We start from the raw sequence: 13,982 nt of genomic DNA on the forward strand, positions 1-13,982 counted from the left end.
TCTGAACTCACCCCCCGCCAGGGCAATCAGGGGATGGGCTGGGGTCGGTGGGCAAAGAGTAGATGAGCCCCTGGCCCTGCACCTGGGAAGGGGTTGGGGGGCTGCCCTGGGGGAGGGGGGTCCCACCCGGCTCTGCACATCCCCGCCGGCCTCACCAGGCTCAGGGACTCCGATTTCCCAGTAACTGGTCCCAGCTGGTCCAAAACCTTCCCAAGTGACGCTCATGGGTGGTGGGGGTGGGGGCCTGTCCCAAGAAAGCCCCCCAGACCTTGACCCAGACCCCTGGTGGGGAGGGACGAGGAGGTGCCTTCCTGGGCCCCAGACTTGGGACAGGCCAGGCTGGGTGCCCTCGGTGCACAGGGGGAGTTCTGCCATTCCACCTCTCGCAGGGTTGGGGCACATCGGGGAAGCAGAGGGGAGGCGGGGCCTTCTCCTCTCCTGCCCCCTGTCGGTCCCTGTGGCTGGGCTGCCCACACGTCAACACAGAGGAAACGGATCTGTGGAAGTGAGCGCCCACAAGGGCTCTGGATGGGGGCCTTGCTCCAGGCCTCACGGGAGAGGGTGTAGCCGGGACTCCCTGTCCAGGGTCCCCCCTCAGCTTCCCCTTCCCAAGATGGACTGGAGACCCTGATGTCAGAAAGGCAGCCAGGCCACGGGGCGGCCTCCAGTCCAGGGAAGGGGAGCAGTGGGAGGGGCCCCATCCCCGGGCTGCAGGACCGTCGCTCCCCTCACCCCCAGCCCATCAGTAAGGGAGGGTGGAACCCTCATGGTGACTCTGGCTGGGCCTTCCCAGGAGGCCTCCCACCTCTGCACCCACACACAGGGCCAGGGGTGCGGGGCACTGGGCACCAACCAAGACAAACACAGGTTCCCACCCTGCTTGCCCCCAAGGGAAACATCACCAGGGCCCCTCTTCCTGGGCTGCCAGCAGCCCCTTCCCCAAACCTGGCCCAGCAGCCACCCAGGCGAACCCAACTCGGAAGGAGCCGTCTCCTCCCCGGGGGTTCTGTGACCTGGCCTGGCCTGGGCCATCTCTATCCTTGGCCAGCCTCCAAGGTCACCGAGGGTGGAGGCCACCTGGGACTCATGGAAACATGAATAACAAGTTTAGATTTTTCCAGTTTTACAACCCGGAGACAGGCTTTCAAACAGCCGTACTGTGCAGAGAGGTGGGGGTCTGGCTTTATGAGGGAAGCGCGGAGGCCCCAAGCACGCACGCCCCGTCGTCACCCCAGGACTCCCTCCCTGGGGAACCTCTGGCCATGAGTGATGACGCCAGGAGGCCTGGGGGACCGTCCCTTCGACTCACAGAATAGTGATTCCAGCCCTCACTCATTGATCTCCCTGAGTTTTTAAAGCAAATTTTATTTGTTTGGGGTTTCTAGTCATTAAGTTAGAGCCAGGAAGATAGAGCAAACTCAATAGCTGTGGACACAGCAAGCCCGTCCGCATCGCGATGTAAAACAGGCAGAATAAACCGCAGCCCAGCTTCAGGCTGGGGGAAGGGCCCCGGGCGCACGGGGGGACGGTGGGCATCCTGGAGGACCCTCCCTGACCTCAAAGGCGAACTGTGGGGCTGGCAGGGTCGGCCAGGTGCCTGGGCGGAGCCGCAGGCCGGGTGTCCTAGGGCCTCCTGCTGCCCGTCGAACCCTCTGCTCGTTGAAAGTTCTTTAATCCGAACAGCGGATGTGCGTCTGGGGAAGGTGAGTGCGTGACTCAGCCCAGGAAGTGCACCAAGCTTTGCAGATGGTGCCAACTGCACAAGCCCCCTACTGCCTCGGTGCCAGCCGAAGGCCCGGTGGGGACGTGGCCAGCAGAGACCCCGCTGCACGCTGGTCTGACCCGCCTTTCACTGGGCACTACACGCCAGGGCTTTATCCACTCGGGCGTCTACCGTCACAGCCCTGGGAAGAGGGCTGAGTGTCTTGGGGCGGGCGCCGGGCACAGCTGCACCAGGCGTTTGACTGGGACCAGGTGAGGGCAGGATTAAGCCGCAGAGAGCGGCAGTGACAACGCTGACAACAGTTGCTGCCCTGGAACGCTCCCCGTGCTGCTGGGGTAGCCAGAGCCCCGCAGGGGCTGAGGTCCTCAGGCTCCAGGTGGGGTGGATGGAGTGGCTGCGTCAGGGTGGGACAGGTCCCAGCAGGGAAGAAAGCTGGCAGAGTCCCTCAGTCCAAGCGTTTCCAGAAGCCTCTCATCACCAGGGAGCCACATACGCGCCCCTGTCACTAGGATGTGGCTGCAAAGCCCACGGCCTCTGGCTTCTCAAGCTCAGCCCCTTGCAGGACGGGAGAAGGGAAGGCGGGCAGGCAGCCTGGATCCAACCTCTATTTATAATTCACACACCATACAGTTCACCCAGTTGCAGCGTACAGTTCCGTGGCTTTTAATATATTCACAGATGTGTGCTGCCATCACCAAGGTCAATTTTCGAACATTTTCATCATCTCGGAAAGAAGCCCTGGGAAATCCCCACGCGGGCTCCGAGAAGGATGAACCTGGAGGACGCTGTGCTGAGTGAAAAAGCCAGATGTAAAAGGACCAGTCCTACGGGGTCCATTCATGGGAGGGCCTGGAGGAGTCAAACCCACAGAGACAGGAAGTAGATGCGGGTGGGCGGGGTCAGGGTCCGGGGGAGCGGGGAAGGGAGTGTCTAGTGGGGACAGAGCTTCCGTTTGGGAAGATGAGAACCATCTGGAAACGGATGTGGTGACGGCGGCACAACGACGTGAATGTGCTTTTCGATGCCTTGAGTGGTCAAGATGGTGGATTTCGTGTCATGTGTATTTTGCAACTTACAAAATAAAAGAAGGAAAGAAGTCTTGTACCCCTTGGTTCTCACCGCAAACCCCCCATCCCAGCCCCTGGCAATCGCTGGTCCACTGTCTGTCCGTTGCACACTTCACATAAACGGGACCCCACCCAAGCGGGCTCTTGTGTCTGGTTCCTCTCGCTCGGCATCGTGTTTCTGAGGTCCATCCGTGCTGTACGTGTCGGTGCTTCACCCCTTTTTATCACCTAATAATATGCCATCCGGTGGATGGAGCGCGTTTCGTTTATCCATTCATCAAGTGATGGACATCTGGGTTGTTTCCCCTTTGACCTTTAGGCATAAAGCCGCTTTGGTCACACGTGCACCATCTCCCGCATGGACGCGTGTTTGCGGTCCTCTCGGTGTGGACCCAGCAGTGGAATCGCTGGGGCAAACACTCACTCCAGGTTCAGGAGTTGGAGGGACCACCAGGCTGCTCCCAACCTCTGTTTTTTAAAGGTGGTTTCAGGATTCACCATGACTAGGGAGGAGAAATTTCCCTTTAGAGAAGATGTTCTCAGCCCAGGGAGGACCCGGGGGTCAAAGATCGCCGTTGCGTATCAGGCAGGAGGGTGTCCGGTCCTCCCGAGGCGTTTGGTAATGAAAGATCGCTGCCCCGTGCCCTGCCCTAGACGGTCCAGGCGTTTGATCTCACAGGTGACCTCAGGGTCCACAACTCCTGCCTTCTCTCTCGGAGGATGAGCAGAGGCATTTCTGCTACGAGCATCGCTGGTTTTCTTGGCTCCCCTTCTCGCCTAGGCCATCAGGCCCCAGTGCAGCCACCGCCTGGCACTCTGCTCTCTGGCGGGATCGCCGCAGTAGGGGTCTCCGGAGGGCAGGCCCACTCGCCCCTCATACACTGGGAGAGAGGGCGGGGCAGCCCCCTTCCCCCAATCCGGAGCCCCTCCGAATCAGAGCACATGTCATTGTCTGCTGGGACCTCTCGAGGAGACCCCTGTCCATCCCCCAGGCTGGGGGCACCAGCAGAGGCCTGAGCCACTGTAGGCACTTGTGCTGCAGGGTTTCCAGAAACCCCGCCGGGCAGCAAGGTCATGGCCCTGCCCACCTTTCCTGTTAGGGAAACTGCCTGGTTGAGGGGAGCCCGCAGCTCCAGGTGGGAATCTTCAACTGACAAAACCTAAGGTATGTGTGGGGGGCTGGGAAAGGGGGTGGGAGGTGAGGCGCTGGGGGGAGGAGCGGTGGGGGGGAGGGACGGCCACAGGGACCCTGCGGGCCGGAGGGTGGGAGCAAACCTCCCACTTCAGGAAGCTTTTCCTTTTGGTCCGTCCAACTCCACCCCCCAGAATTTGGGAGTTCACGGAATAGAGGATTTGGGCACTTGGATTCCACAGAAAATTAAATCAATTACCAAGTCTAATAAGGAACCCCAGGTTTTTAATTAAACTCAGCTTAATTAAATGGTGAGCCCGGCTCTGTCGATGCCCTGATCAGGCCCTGGGGGGCTCGGAGCATGTGAGGAGACCACACGGTGCTGGTGGGGGGGGATCGATGGGCCGCAGCCACCGGGCTCGGGGGTGCGGTAGCGTGTTTCAGGACGGCAGGTGTGGCGACGTGACGGGGTCACCCTGCAGAGAGTCAACACCTCCTGGCTCAGCTGGGAAGACCTTGGAGACGCCCGGCCATTTGACAGAGGGGACTGAGGCCCCCCGAGAGCCAGCGACAGCTCGAGGTCACACAGCAAGCTGGCACCGGGCCTCCCCACTACTTGGCCTAGGGCACCTGGCAGCCGAGCCCCAGCCCCCTCTTCTTGCGGTGGCCCGGCTCCGGGGGTCTCGGTGTCCTAGGGCAGAGGCAGCAGCGGCAGCCGAGGCAGCTCCCAGCCCGGACTCCACGACCAGGCTGGTCCTCTCCGCCTCCAGAGCCCCGGGCTGGGCCCCCCTCTGCCCACGTACCTCCTCCTCTCCGTATGGCCTCCTCATGCCCTATTGGTCCCGAGCCCAGGGTCTTAGCAGTCAGTGGAAGCAAAGGCCAGGCCTGGCCAGAGCTGTCGTGCTTCCATAGAAGCCATCTGTGCCGGGGCCTGGGCACTGGGCACCAGCCCCACTGGCCCTCAGGCCACCAGCTGCCCAGCCCCACGCACTGAGCTCCATGGGGGTGACCCCGTGGCCAAGCAGGATGCGGTGGCTGCCCGGGCTGCAGTGGGCCGGGGGAACAGGCCTGGGGGCTTTTCAGGGTTCATGGGGAGGCCTTGCTCCAGAGGCTGCGGAAGGGCCCTCGAGGGCCCTGTGTGGGCAGTAAACGGACCTGCACCCAGTCCCGGCCATCACAGAATTGTGTGCTTTTGACCTCTTGCCTCTTCTGTAGATCGGAGGTCAAACAGTGGTGTTTCCTGAGGCCGCCAGGCATATTCAAGGCCATCCGGGGCAGGTAATGAACAGAAACTACATCAAATGCAGCCAGTTTGACCAAAAGAGACCCCAGCAGGGCCCCTCCTGGACGCTTCAGCCAGGCTTCCCAAGCCAGCCTGAACTCACCCCATTGGGAGCTCATGCTGTTTCTGATGAATTTCTGCCAGCTGTCCCAGGCAGCCCCAGGGCAGGGAGCGGCCCCTCACCCTGGTACCCTCGGTACCCAGCAGTCCGCCTTGCAATCGCAGCTGAGACACCCCAGAGGGCACCAGCCTCCCTCCCCGACGGCACTGTCCATCCAGCTGTGCAACCCCTTCAGGAGCTGCTGAGGCCACTTGGGTCCTTCTGGCCTCACCCTTCCCCCCTGCAGCATCCTGTCCCCCTCCCCCTCCTCCCTGCACCCCACCCAGGTGCCCAGAATCTGATGGATGTGTGTCGACGTGACTCTCTGTGCTGGAAACTTCCTACCCCGGGCGTCAAGAACTAAACGGCATAATAATAAAAAAAGAACCTTCACAGCGATTGTCTGATCTAAATTTATTTCATAACATGCAGAATTAATAAGATACCGGCTTTAAGGCAACCATGGCAACCGAATGCAGAAAAGCCTGTCCCTGCAAATAGATGAATTCATAAATAACCCTGAAGTGCTGATATCAACACTGCTTCCATGCTAATGCATAGGGCGCCCCTATGACCGTGTCCGGCCAGAGCAGCAAGGCGTGGCCCCACCAGGGGTGACTGTCCCCAACTGTTACCTGGAGCTGGCATGAGGTGGGTGAGTGTTCTGTGGCTGGTCAAATGGGGGTCCTTGCTGAGCTCTGGCTCCCGTGGGGATCCGGTCTGCAGATAAGTGACCCTGGGGGCGGGCGGGGTAGACACAGTTGAGCTACGCTGTCTCTGACAGCCAGGTGGTGTGGCCTCTGGTCCTTCCTCCCAGGGCAGCAAGACGATTCATGGAAGAAGGCACTTGTTCATCCGTGGAATCATTCACACGTTCGACAAAAGAACGTGGGGTACAGCGGTGAGCGAGGTGGGCCGGACAGGAGCCTCTGGGGGAGCCGCTGGACACACGAGCAGATTGCCGACCTCCAAGCGGCCCACTCAGCACTGAGTGACACCCCCCTGTAGACTTTCCCTGTGCCCTTGACTGAGAGCTGGTCAGGTGCCTTGCCTGCCCGTGGCCTACAGTTTTGGCAGCCCTGGCTCTTCCATTTAGCATGTGACGACGAAACAGCTCAGTGTGGCCGTGATTCTGCCCAGGAGCATGAGTGGCCCACAGAGGGGGCGCCACTGCACTGCCCGACTGGCCACCGGAAGGATGTGCTTCCCAGGTGTTTGTCCTCTGAGTGGAGTCTGGCGCTGCCATTGGGAGCTGCGCGCTGAGGCCGGCGGTCCGTCCTCCTCCTGGCTGGCCCGTCCTGAGGGTGTGCGTTCCTTCACCCCCAAGCCTGAGTCTCCCCATCTGAAGCGCGTGAATACGAGACTGTGGACTCTGGGTGATTACGAGTGTCAACACAGGTTCATCAATTGCAATAAAGGGACTGCTCTGGGGGGATGGTAATGGGGGGCCTGTGCTTGTGCGGGGAGGGGGTGGTAAACGGGGAGATCTCTGTGCCTTCCTCTCACTTTTGCTGCAAACCTAAAACTGCTCTAAAAAAGTGGTCTATACATACATATTTAAAGTGACACCGTCAGAGGTCATTGCCATTTTTACTTAAGCGTTTTTTCAGCACAACTCCTTATAAGAAGACTTTCTCAGCTTGCCGGGTGGTCCCCCCAGACCTAAAGGAACTGGCTTCCTCAGGCTCGCAGGTCCGCGAGTCCCCCTTGCGCCTGGAAGACTCCTTTGCCCAAGAGATGTTTCTGTCTCAAACCCGAGGAGCTGTCTGGACACGGTGGGCAGGGGCACCGCTGCCTGGGGTGGGGCAGACCCAGGCTGTGCCCCAAACCCCCGGGGAGAAGAGAGCAGGAGCCAGTCGACGGGGCTGTGAGACTCCTGTCCGCACCTGCCCAGCAGCCCTGACCACCCACCAGACACTTGGGCCAGGAAATCAGTGGCGGGCCCCTGCAAGGCTGGCGCTTGGCTTCGGGGCCCTTGACATTCTCCGCAGCACTACAGCGGCCCCCCGAGGGCCCAACCAGTGCCCAGCAGCCCCACTCACCTCCTTTAATGGGAGGTCATAATGCCCATCTCCTAGGGGTGGCCCCACCCGGGCAGCAGGAGCCTGGGTGATCGATCGTCCTGCTGGACCCATGACCCCACCGGGTTTCTTGGGTAGGTGTCTGGCGCCGGCCTTAGCCACCCTAGACCTCTGTCCAGAGTCAGGCTTCTTAACCTCTGCACCTTCATTTTCTTACCCACCTCCTCCCCTTGTATATGCATCTCTCTGTCTCTTCTCTCTACACACAAGCCCAGGCCTGTGCTGCGGGTCATCCCCCATCCGGTGCGTCCCTGCAAGAAACACCTGCAGCCCCTCCACGCCCCACCTGATCAGGACTCATCCTGTTTCAGGAGGAAGGCTGCTGGGGTGGGGGTGGGGCTGCAGAGCGAGTCCTGCCACTGCCTGCCCCCCCCCACCCCCCCGCGGAACAGGAGGACCAGGGTTCCCAGGAGCCGGTGGAAAGGGAGCGGGCGGCCCCTAGCGCCGCTGGAGAAGCGCGGCTCCAGGCTCCTCGCTGAGCCTCCCCGCCCGCGGCGGGAGGGAGACACGCCCCTCGAGGGGGTGGGGTCTGCCGGGTGAGGTCGCTCGGCAGGTCAAGTGGGCGGGTGCGGACCCCGGAGTGGGCGGGTCAGGACACAAAGCCCTCCTCTTGGCGCGGTCCACTCTCTCCATACCCGGGTGCTCCCCACCTGCTCTGCTGCGGGGGTCCCATGTACAGGGGGTACAAGTTCCTCCTGGGATCAGCGCTCAGCTCACCCAAAAAAGCCTGGGCTCCCGGCGCGGCTGCACCCTGACCCGCAGCAGCGCACTCCTCATCTTGAGGACTCCCCAGAGCTAGGGCCAGGCGGCAACGCGGCCCGTTTCACGCCCAGCTACCCGAGGAATACACTGGCACGGAGAGCGCGGACGACCAGCCCGGCCCCGGGATGCGCCAGGGCGCCCCGGGTGCGCGGGGGTGAGCAGGGAGGGGTGCCCCAAGATGAGCCAGGGTGTGCGGAGGTGAGCGGGGGTGTCCCGGGGTGAGCAGGGATAAGCCAGGGTGCCCCGGGCGCGTGGGGGTGAGCAAGGGTGCCCCTGGGTCCCCGCGGTGAGCGGGGGTGAGCAGGGGTGCTCGGCGGGCTCCAGTCGCCCAGCGCCTGCTTGGTCTCCGGGAGACCTACGGCCCCGCCCTGCAGAGACCGAGGCCGCGGCCCGAGTGCGCGGCCCGGCCCGGGGGTGCCCCCTGCCGGCTGCCGCGCGCACCAGCCGGACCGAGCCCGGGCCGCGGAGCTGGGGCGCCTCTGTCCTGGGAGAGTCTTCTGGTGCTGCGGCTCCATCATCCACAGCCTTGCGCGCTGAGATGACTTAAACTGGGGCACACAGATTCCGCTGTCCTTCTCGGAGGGTCAACAGACCGGCCCCCAGAATCCCTTTACTGCCCAGGACACCTGCATGCTGGAATGTCGGAGTCCAGGGGCCTTGCGTCTCCACGGAGCGGGGACGCCACGAGGACGCTGGCCAGGTGACTGCCGCCCAGGCTGGGGCTGCTGCCTCTGCCAGCCAGGAAACTGGATGGGCCCGGAGTCCCCCACCCCCGGCCTCCCTCCAGGGGCACGTGCTGACCGACGCTCTGCCCCTGCCCGGGTTGCGTTTAGTTTATTTCCCTCCACTAAACCCTCAAAGCCCAGAGGGGCCGGAAGGCCTAGGACCCTTGGCCGGGCTGGAGAGCTTCTAGGGGCGCAGAGAGGAGCTCGGAGTCCCAGTGGAGGCAGCTGCAGGAGGACCATTGAAAGCATCTGGAAGGATATAGGGTGTGGCGGGGAGGGGACGGGTCAGTTGAAAAGGCGTGAACACAGCAGGGACGCATGCACGCCTTAGTGGACATCCACACAAGGCCACCCACTCGGCTTGTGTGAGGGCTGAGGCCTGGGTCCCATCAGCTGGCACATGAGGCCCACACCCCGCCGTCTGCACAGGGAGAGCCCCTCTCACCTGCTCCTCCACCCCAAGCCTTCTTGCTCTTCCAGCGCTTTTTATGCAAATTCAAGTATTTAGGAATGTATGTTTTTATTGCCCCCGTTTCTTTGTCTTTTTCTTTTGGTAAAATATACATAACACAAAATTTACCATCTTAACCTTTTTTTTTTTTAACCATCTTAACCATTTTTTTTTTTTTTTTTGCGTACGCGGGCCTCTCACTGCTGTGGCCTCTCCTGTCGCGAAGCACAGGCTCCGGACGCGCAGGTTCAGCGGCCACGGCTCACGGGCCCAGCCGCTCCGCGGCACGTGGGATCTTCCCAGACCGGGGCACGAACCCGTGTCCCCTGCACTGGCAGGCGGACTCTCAACCACTGCGCCACCAGGGAAGCCCCATCTTAACCATTTTTAAGTGCACAGTTCAGGGGCATTAAGTACATTCTCATTGTTGTGCAACCATCACTACCATCCTCTCCAGAACTTTCTCATCTTCCCAAACTGAAACTCTGTCCCCATGAAACACTCACTCTCATCCCCTCCCCCAGCCCTGGCTCCGCCATCTACTTCCTGTCTGTGGGTTTGACTCCTCTAGGGCCTCACAGGGTCGGGATCCCACAGTACTTGTCTGTTGCGTCGGCTGATCTCGCTGAGCGCGGTGCTTTCCAGGTTCACTGCCTTTTACTGAAGGAGTTTGCTGCCCCTATGGGCTGACAGTCCAGCAGACAGGCTGTTCTTTGGCCCCAGTGACCCTCAGTGCATTTGCTGGCTAAGACCATGTTGAGCCTGGACACCGTGTTCCAAATAAGTGTCCCCCTTTGCCGTGTCCCGGACCACCCATGGCTCCAAGGCCCCCAGAATGATCAGGTCGCAGCTCTCCTTCTCAGAGGCATGGACACCTTTGCGGCTTGTTTTGCAAATGACGGGAGGAAAGATTCCCCTTGGCAGGAGAGGCTGCCGGTTCTCAGGAGGCTCTGTCCGTACCAGCGAGAGCAGGCAAGGGGTGTGAAGGCAGAACCGCAGGCGGGGAGTTCCCCGCCCCCCAGCCCCGAACCTCGCGCCTCAGTCATTGTCTGCAGCAGAGAGAGCAGGGGTCCAGCCACAGCAATCGTCAGGGGCCTTAAAAAGTTAGCCAGCGTCGGCGATCCATCCCAAGGGAAGGTGAAAGGTGTGCACACCCAGGTTTATGTACCAGGGTGCGCATCACAGAATTGTATATGCTCACAAAACACTGACACCAAGGCTCGTGTCCAGCTGGAGAGGAATGATGAGGTGACAGGACATTGTGCACCAGAACACAGGTGGCCCCAAAGGCCAGATTTATGAAGAGTGTCCACTGACATGGAAAGCGTTCCTTACGAAAGGCCAAGTGGGAGAGAGCAGAATGCAAAGCCAGGTACCCAACAGAGTCCCGCTTTGACAATTAAACACAATACTAGAGCACTTCGCCGGAGGAGTGCAGGCACCAGGGAACACAGCTTGTCCCCCCGCGTCCCAGGGCAAAGCCGGGCTTGTCCCCAAGGCGCCCCACAGGGCAGCTGGGGAAGCAGCGGAGGCAGGGTGTGTGCTGATGGCTTAGCAGAGGCCACGTCCACCAAAACGTAGGGAGAGGGGTAAAGAGGGGCCCTGGGAGAGAGGGGGGTCCCGAGATCCGCGCAGCAGTCAGGAGCTCAGACTGAAGCACGGAGACCCAACCGCCCCTGATCAGCTCGCCCAGGTGTACATGGCCTCCCCTCTCCCTCTCTCCGTCTCTCCCTCCTTGTGTGTGTTTTCCTTTTCTCATCTGCTAGAGTTACACAGGAAGCAGATTCGGTTCTGGTTGAAATACACTCGCCAGATTTTACAAAAAGAAACACTTCACAAAGCTTCGGTTCCCTTCTTAAAGCACAAAGCCTCGTGCGGTTCTCCTTGGTGATTTGCTCTGGTCTGGGTGGTCCTGTTGGACAGGGAGGTCTTTGGCAGGTACCAAGGGAAACGGGCACACAGCCTTGGTCAGAAGGGAAGCAAAGCGATGGGGCAACGGGACTGCCTGGGTCCCCACCACAGGGTGCGCTGGGCGAGCTCGGCTCCGTGCCCACCTCGGGCCAGGCCTTGAGTGGAGACCACCTCCTCCCCGTGCAGGCCCAGGCGCAGGTTCACCCTGGCCTGACTGCCTGTCACCACCCCCCCACCCCCCACCCCCCCGCAAAATGGACAAAACACAGTTTAAGTCAAAACCCTCATTTAATCAAGAATCAGAGGGAGGAACGGACAGACGCCAAGGGAACCGTTCCCAGTCCATTTCGGCTCCGCTGTTCTGGAAAAGACCAGGAGGGAGCTGGCATCCACACCGATGTGAATGCCAGGGCTTCTGGAGCCAAGCGAAACCAGCGTGGGACTGGTTCCAGATGGTGACTTCCAGGCCCGGCCATCCAGGTGACACATGTGAAGGCTGCTGCATCCCCAGGGCAGCAGCTGACGGGGATCCAGCCAAGCGCCTGGTGATGCGCTAGACCTCCGCGAGTGGGAGAGGGAAAGGGCCGCCCTGTGGAGACAGGTGGGCGCTGACCTCCCCGTCCTGCTACGGCTTAGCCCCGCCCCTGCCCCCGGGGGCGTGCCCGCACAGCCATCCATCATTTCCGGGCCTCCAGATTATTCTGGGGCTGATTAAATTAGCGAATGTAATCACAATCTGAAGCAAGTTAATTGAGAGGATTTATTTGGTCCTGACGGTTTTATGCATGTTTGATTAAGTATTATAAGGTTTGTTTTTGGTTTTGCATAATTTACCTTTAAATCCTGCACTGGGGGGGCCCATCAACCATTAATGACCAAAATAAACCTCTTTTAAGATGCATCTATTTATGATTTATTTCTGAATGCGGTATCTTCCAGATTTTTTTGGTGCTGTTGCCAAACTGACAAATACGTTAAAAGTAACATTTTGAGCCATCGCGTTCACCTTATAAATCTTCCGGAATGTACACAATTCATTAAAAGTTTTGAAAGAAGTGCAGGTTAGCATTTATATTGCAACAAGTGACATATAAATGCCTATGTTTTTCTTCCAAGCGCGCCATAAGACATGCCCGCCCCGCCCGTCTCCTCCGAGCCAGACAAGTCGCACAGCCTCGGGGGTGACGGTGGCTCTGCCACTGATCTTCCCTCCTGTCAGCACAACACTGTTCAATCAACACGAGTGTGAGTTGTGTCTTTTGTGAAATTAGCACAGGAGAAAATACAACCTGGGCCGCGGAGCGGGGCGGTGGCTGCTGGAAAGTGGCCAAGCCTCCCCTGCCCGCTTCGCGGCCTGGGTCTGGGTTTCAGGAGGGCACGTCCGTGAGATGCTGGGCCTGCCACCCGGGCCACCAAGGAGACGGGCCGCGTGGTCTCCTTCCCACGGTGAGAGGCCGGGTCCCGGTCCGGGAGCTCGGTCACTGGCAGCATTTAACGCGCACGCATCCTGCCCCGGCCCTGGCTGAGGGCTCCACACTCTGAAACCCTCACCAACAGCCACTGGGGATGCGACATCCAGCTCACGGATGGAGGCTGGACACTTAGGGAGGTTACGTAGCTTAGCCCACCCACTGCAGAGCCCGGGGGGAGTGGGGAGGGAGGGTGGACACACCTCCGAAATCAGGGCAAGTCCAGCTGCCTGGGTCACCCCCCGGCGTCACCCCCCAGTTCTGTAGCCGGGGATCTCCGCGCTGCCCCGGCAAGCAGCCCCAGCTGCTTCCCTCCCACGCCCTTTACCCCTGCACCGTGCGCCCAGGGTGCCCGGACTGGAGCCGGGCGAGCTAATGCCCGTGGATGTCACTGGGCGGTGCCAGGCTGAGGCTTGTTTCCCTCCAAAGCCTGGGCCCCCAGTTCTGAATGCCTGGCACAGGGCAGGCACTTAATCAACCAACCCACCAACCCACCAACCAACAACTCAAGTAGTACTGGGCCGGCTGTGTGCCAGGTACCAGGGCTACAGCTGGAGCTTCAGCTCCAGAGGGGTGGGGTGGGGGGCGGGTGGCGGGAGGCCTCCCTGCCAGGCACCACCATGCTGAGAGTGGGGTGCCCACAGCTAGAAAGTGCTGGAGCCAGAGCTCAACCAGGCAGGCTGGGTCTGGAGCACACGCTCCGGCCACTCCCCTGCGCTGCCTTCCGTAACTGCTGTCCACTGCTTCTGTGGCGACCTCTGGGGGTCCTACTGGCCCTTGTGACACACTGGCCCAGAATCCACCTTGAGGAGAGGGCAACCTCTCTGGATTCACAGGGCTAAAAGAGGAATCACATCAGGAGTAGGAGATGCTGTGATCTGTTAGCCAGGCACGATGCCCCCCAAAGATAGGCTGGGATTCTGTAACCGAGGACCAGCAAGGAAACAGCCGTTGGTGAGATGACTAGGGATTTTGCCAGAGTGCCAAATCAACTAGTGATGTCTGCAGCGAGTCTGGAGTAGATGGTCCAGTATGCGTGCCACGTATTAGCCACCCGTGGGTGGTGAGGAGTTTGAGAGTCAGGCCTGACTTGAGCAGAAACCTCTTTCCTCGTCTGTAAAGTGGAGGCAAGACTATTTCCCTTGAAGGTGGTTATAAGGATGTGAAATATGTTCGCTCAAACCATCTGGGCATGTGACAAGACCACCCCAAACCTGGTACCGTAAAGCAGTAACCTCAGGGTCCATGAGGCGGGGATTTGGACAGGGCCCAGACAGGG

The sequence above is a fragment of the Leucopleurus acutus genome, assembly GCF_964270905.1.
Source record: "Leucopleurus acutus genome assembly, chromosome: 7".
In the NCBI taxonomy this organism is placed as follows: domain Eukaryota; kingdom Metazoa; phylum Chordata; class Mammalia; order Artiodactyla; family Delphinidae; genus Leucopleurus; species Leucopleurus acutus.